The sequence below is a fragment of the Arachis hypogaea genome, chromosome 12, assembly GCF_003086295.3.
Source record: "Arachis hypogaea cultivar Tifrunner chromosome 12, arahy.Tifrunner.gnm2.J5K5, whole genome shotgun sequence".
NCBI classification, from domain to species: Eukaryota; Viridiplantae; Streptophyta; class Magnoliopsida; order Fabales; family Fabaceae; genus Arachis; species Arachis hypogaea.
The window spans coordinates 116871810-116878752 of NC_092047.1; the positions used below are offsets into that span (position 1 = coordinate 116871810).

General features: G+C 33.0%; 1 pseudogene; it reads left to right on the forward strand.

The window, feature by feature from the left end:
* The first annotated feature begins 1880 nt into the window (after positions 1-1880).
* Positions 1881-6282, forward strand: LOC112728625 (protein TRANSPORT INHIBITOR RESPONSE 1-like; annotated as a pseudogene).
* The last annotated feature ends 661 nt before the right edge of the window (positions 6283-6943 follow it).

Consider the following 6943-nt stretch of genomic DNA (forward strand, 5'->3'; position numbering starts at 1 on the left):
TCATTAAATATAATTTTATATTATTAAAAATATTAATAATAATTAATTAATAATTACAAATCACAAAATTTATTGATTCCTAAACATATTTTTTCAATATTTTTTAGTTGGATACTTTTGTTTAGAAAAATAATATTTAAATCACATTGTAGCATATCTTTTGTATTTTTTTTATTGATAAAAAATAAAATTTTAATCTCAAATTCATTTAACTTGTGAGTTATATAATTGAGCCAAAATTATTTACTTTTAAATGAGTTATATTTTTTTGGATTAACTAATTCTTATGAGCTAATTTAACCATCGCAATGCATCGTAAATAGTAAATACAGTAATGAGTTTAGTTATACATACTGTTATATTTAGTGTATATAGTTTGTTTTCTGAGTAAATGATTAAATTTGTCTAATAAGATCACTAGTTATTAAAAGATTTTTTTAATTAAATATTTTAAAATTTATTGATGTGACATATTAAATGACACCATAATACACATTTTATAATTCTAATTAGTTCTATATAATAAATTTATAAAATTAAATCAAACTAACCTAAAATTAAAAGATTATAATGTCTCAAGATCCTTTTAATTATGGTTAATTTAATTTAATTTCATAAATTTATCTTATTATTAGTCAATTAAGATTGTTAAGTGTGTGTCAATATAGTGTCATTTAACGTATGATATTATCAAATTTGACATTATTAATAATAAAAGTGAAAAAAAATAAATATAACTAATTTAAAATTTATAAAGAACGAATTTAATTAAAAAAAATTATAAACCAATTTAAAAATAAATAATATTTCAAGAACGATTTTTTCTATTTATTTCTTTTTTCCTAACATTTTGTAAAACGATAAAATGTTTTGCATTAAATTTTTTTTATTATACTATAAAAACTAAATTAAAAAAATATAAAATAATTATTTATATATTAAAATCAATTATTTAAATTATTTATTATGTAATTTTATATATATATATAATTTAATTTATTTTTAATATATATTTTATACTAATAATTACTTTTAATGGTTAGTTTTGATGTGTATTTAGTATAGTTGTAAAAAATATTATATGATAAATTCATAATGCATATTTATACTTGTATTTATATACGGTGTTGATATCTTACAACAAAAATGCAAAACTGATTTTCCTCACTGAAAATGAAGTACAAATGCAACCAAGCAGAGTGAGGCGATTGTGGGAGAAAGTGCTTTAAAGAAAACATTTCTATAACAGTAACTTTTGTTTTTTTGCAATAATTAAGCATTTTCTTTCTTCCTTCAATCCATTTCTTGCTCCCGTTTGCTATAATACGCCATTGGTGGCGAGTTCCTCTGCTCCTTTGGCCTCATCATAAGCCAAGAAAAGTGATTTCATTTGAGAGCTTCTTTGGTACAGCTTTGAGTGAACCCAATCTTTTTTCTCTGCCCTCTCTCATATCCTCATCAATTATATATTATATCAATTGGATCTTCCTCATCTGGTTCTTCCCATTTACCGGATCTCAGATTCAGAGGTCTTTCTTATAATAGTAATAATAATAAATACTATTCTTTTCATTGGGTGTGTAATATTATTGGTTCTCTCTGAGTTGTATTTGCCTGAAACCTCTTCAATGTGTGTCTGTCTTTTTCTTTTTCTTTTTTAGTTCTTTTGAGAGAGTAAACATGGTAGTAAGCATGCAGAGTTGTTGCAGTCAAAGCCTCAAAGGGTCAAGAGGGTACATATCAACAAGTTTCCAGCTTTGAAAAGCACTTCTTAGGACAAATAAGATTGCTTTTATTTCTTTCTAGTACTTGTCAAAAAATTTCTGTATCTACTGTGAACACTGAACGCCTTTTCCTTTTTCACAGCTTTTTTTTTTAATTATTATTTTCCAGAGCACTTGTTCTTTCACTTTTACTGAAGCTTCATTATCTCCTAGTCCTTAACCGTAATACTTTACCTTACCAACTTGGTTATTGCTTCCAAATCTCATTGTTGAAGCATAAGGGTCCTCTAAAGTCTCAATCTTTTATGGAGTGCTGCAACAAGAGGAGGATGATGAAGGAATCTCCGGAATCGAACTTCATGAACAGAAGAGGTTCATCGTGTTTTCCAGATGAGGTTCTTGAGCGTGTTATTGGGATGCTGAAATCAAGAAAGGACAGAAGCTCTGTGTCACTGGTTTGCAAGGAGTGGTACAACGCTGAGAGATGGTCAAGGAGGAACGTGTTCATAGGTAACTGCTACTCTGTGTCCCTGAGATCTTAACCCGAAGGTTCCCAAACATAAGAAGTGTTACACTGAAAGGGAAGCCACGTTTCTCTGATTTCAACTTGGTTCCTGCAAATTGGGGTGCCGATATTCACTTTTGGCTTGTGGTGTTTGCTGAAAAGTACCCTTTCCTTGAGGAGCTTAGGCTTAAGAGGATGACTGTTACTGATGAGAGTTTGAAGTTCTTGGCGCGCTCTTTTCCAAACTTCAAAGCTATTTCCCTTCAAAATTGTGATGGTTTCAGCACTGATGGTTTGGCTGCAATTGCTGCTGATTGCAAGTAAGAACATAGTACATAAACTTCTTTGCTTTCTTCTTTTCAGTTTTTGTTTTTTCAGGCTTTTAATTTGTTGAATTTTCAGTTCTAACGTATAAAGTTTAATTTTCCTCAGAGGTAAAAAGGTTATTGTTCTTCTTGGTATGTTCCCTGCTGATGGAGTTTTCTTCATGTTCTTCTTTGCATGAATTTCAGTTTTTAATAATCCGGTGATGTTTACTGTTTTGATGTGAAATCCTTTGCCCTTTTTCTGCTCTGGATGATGTAATCAGGTTAATTGATGTGTTTACAACAATTATAGACTTTATTATCTAGTTTAAATTAACCTTTCCAACAAATTTTAATAATACTTTATTTGCTCTTGTAGTTTTGACTTTCAGTTTAATTTATATCTCCCCCTAGATTAGCGATTCATCCTTTTGTTAGATTCTTATCTTTTTGAGGGGTCTTACTTGTTTTCCATTCGCACATGATGTGCTTTGCTTTGCTTTGACAGGAATTCCTACTAGTGAGATGTTTGTGAATTATGGTTCCCAGTGGAAACAGAATCCCACTATAGAGCCCTTTTTTTTATAAGGGCCACTTCTTTTTCTGCATGATGCAATTAACATTTTAGAATCAATAGAATGGGAACATGGTGATATTCCTTGAATGGGAACATAGCTCTGACTCAGGAAATCAACTAACTTTTAAATTTTAATGATCTAGAAAGTGGGATGCTGGGAATGAGAATAGGCTTGGTAGAGGTTAATTTTATGGCTGATTTTGGAGCAAATTTCATATGGATATTGGCATATTGCTCTATGAGTAATTATATGATATTATAATGCTATGCAAGAATGTTAAACTTCCTATTAGTTCATGAATTGGTTGATTGAAACTCACTGATGAACAGGGAATCTACAAAACATTATGTAGAATTTGAATTTCTTATCATTTACGTGCTTATCTTCTGATATAATAGGACAGCCTTGTAATTCTACTTTCAGATGTTTGATTTAAAATTTGTGCTTTCACAAGGGACCTAGTGTAATTCGAACAGTGCGTATAAGTGAAAGCAGTAGCAGTGTGAAAAGTGTGATTACAATATTTATATCAATACTTTTCTCCAAGCTTTTTCACTTATGAACCTAAGAAATCTTGTGTCATGATATCATCATGTCCAGTAATTTTAGAAAAAATAGATATTAGTTCCATTATGTTGCATTATTTTCAGAATTCTTCAATTGCCCCATCAATAATTTTCTGCACTCTACTCGGTTGTAGGAATTTAACTGAGCTTGACATACAAGAGAATGTCATTGATGATAAAAATGATAATTGGTTGACTTGCTTCCCGGAAAGCTTCACATCGCTGGAAGTACTGAACTTTTCCATCCTTCACAATGATGTAAATTTTGATGCACTTGAGAAGCTTGTTACTAGGTGCAAATCATTGAAGACTTTGAAGCTTAATAAAAGTATAACACTGGAACAGTTACAAAGGCTACTTTTTAGAGCTCCTCAGTTATGTGAGCTTGGTACTGGCTCATTTTCACAAGAGCTGACAACACAGCAGTACACGGAGCTTGAAGGCGCCTTCAGCAATTGTAAAAATCTTAACACCCTTTCTGGATTATGGGTAGTTACACCGCAGTATCTCCCAGTTCTGTACCCGGCATGCGCAAATCTGACTTTCTTGAATTTTAGTTATGCTCCCCTGGACAGTGATGATATTGCTAAGCTGCTTGTTCATTGCGCCAATATTCGGCGCCTATGGGTACGAATCTTTTTGCCTGGTGTTCCTTGTTACATAGTTTTTAATTTATATTGAAGTTTCTACTACTAAAGACCTATGCGGCATGCTTTTCTTCTGAATTAATTCATGTATTATTGGTGTCCTTTGTTTCTGACATACACATTCACACAACCGAAGATTTAGCATCATGCACAAATGTGTTTAACTTGGTTGTAATTGTCCAATTGAAGGTGCATGGGTGGAATATTTTTATTGCAAATGAAAATGAAGTGTTGTTTCTGTCTCACTAGCTAAATATCTGATACAGGTAGTGGACACAATCGAAGATAAGGGGTTGGAAGCTGTAGGAACACACTGCCCACTGCTTGAGGAACTGCGTGTATTTCCTGCAGATCCTTTTGCTGAGGGTGATGCCCGCGGTGTTACTGACTCAGGCTTTATTGCTGTCTCTCAAGGATGCCGAAATCTTCACTATGTCCTCTACTTTTGCCGGCACATGACCAATGCTGCTGTTGCCACTGTTGTGCAAAACTGCCCTGACTTCACTCATTTCCGGCTCTGTATTATGAACCCCGGCCAGCCGGATTACCGGACAAGCGAACCAATGGATGAGGCTTTTGGAGCAGTTGTTAAGACTTGCAGCAAACTCCAGAGGCTTGCAATATCTGGTTTACTGACCGACCTTACATTTGAGTACATAGGGAAGTATGCAAAAAACTTGGAAACTCTTTCAGTTGCCTTTGCTGGAAGCAGTGATTGGGGTATGCAGTGTGTACTAGAAGGGTGTCCTAAGCTGAGGAAACTTGAGATAAGGGACTGCCCATTTGGGAATGCTGCACTTCTTTCGGGGTTGGAAAAGTATGAGTCGATGAGGTCGCTGTGGATGTCAGATTGCAAAGTGACAATGAATGGATGTAGATTGTTGGCTAAGGAAATGCCAAGGTTGAATGTTGAGGTAATAAAGGAAGACGGCAGCGATGATAGCCAAGCCGAAAGGGTCTATGTGTATCGTTCCGTTGCTGGACCCAGAAGGGATGCTCCTCCATTTGTTCTCACTCTCTAAGATGCTATCTGTAATCTCTCTCTCTCTCTAATTCAATATAGACTACTAAGCACTCATTCACACACCACAAGTCCATTGATTTGCATTAAATGTGACATGTTCTATTGTTTCTCATGAATATGATCCTACTCCTTCAAAGTTAGATCACTGGTATATGCCTTACTCTTGAGTCGTTACAGTGTCTGCATCATTCCAAAAATTTATGTGGCGTGCTATGCTAGATTAGTGTTCAGAAATCAGAACCCTCAAAACAACAAATCAAAGTTTGTATTTTTATTTTCACCCTTCATTAATCCCATGTGTAAGTAATAATTTAGATTTTGATGTGTACTACCCAGGGGACAAAATCTGCAAATTGATGATGAATAGCATCAATAATTTGAAGAAAAAGAGAGAGGGTTCTGCAATGTTCCAAGTTGAATGATGTTGGAAGTGGTTGAGGCTTATCCATAGATTGATTGTTGTGTTGTTGGTACATCAAATCGAAGGAGCAAGGACGAGAGACACTGCAAAGTCCACTTTTTTTAGTTGCTATAATAATTGTACCAAGTGGGTCCCACACACAGTGGAGACTAGATGAGCACATTGAGAACAACACCAATCATTCTCAACAATATCCACATGACGATCAGATCATGCCAGAAGATGAGGTAGTCGTGGATCTGGTCTATCTTGATGCTTATTCAAGACATTTTTTTTTTCTTCTGCCAATTTAATTATTTATTCGTGAAAGAATAGCTTTCGCTTCTGATAATGGAGGAAATCCATGGAAATTAATGAGATTATTTATTATTATTTATTTTACACAGAAGAGAAGTCATATATGTATCACTGCATCGGACAACAAATTATAGTGCCATTGTTTGACATGTTTTACTAAATCGCTGAATAACTTGGTGACTACTACCTCCTCTTAATAAAGAGAGTTTTCTATCTTTTTTTTTGTTTGAGAAATGTTAGAAGTTATTAAAATTTATTATTTTTTGTCGTTATTTAGTTAGTAATATAATTTTTTTAGTCTAATAATTTAATAATATATTTTATTCTATATTTTTACTAAAAATAATAAATCTTAATAGTTTTTTAGTATATTATTTTTTTTAGGGTATTTTCTAATTTTAATATAATTTATACGTATCTTTCATGCATAAGCATCATAGTATATAAGTGTTCATATTCTAATCCAACACTATAGTTTAAATCTAAACACACTAAAAGGCCCAATCTAAAGATTGGCTTTCGCTTCCTACCGACCTCCTCGAAAGAGGTCGGATTTAGGGGTGGCAATGGGTAGGGTAGGGTAGGGTTTGAAGCCAATCCTAACCCTATTCGCGGGTTGAGATTTTTATATAAACTCAACCCTAACTTTACCCGTTTTCAACCCGCGGGTACCCGACCCTATCTGCGGGTTACGAAAAAGATGCAAAATTATTATATAATTTCATGATAATTTAAAATAGAACTGACTTTTATGTAAAAAAAATATTAAATTACCAATTAATGATCTTTTTTTAGTGGCTAAGGATCTTTTACATTTAGTGAGAGGTCTTTGGTTCAACATCAACTTAAAACATATTTTTATATAAATATATAACA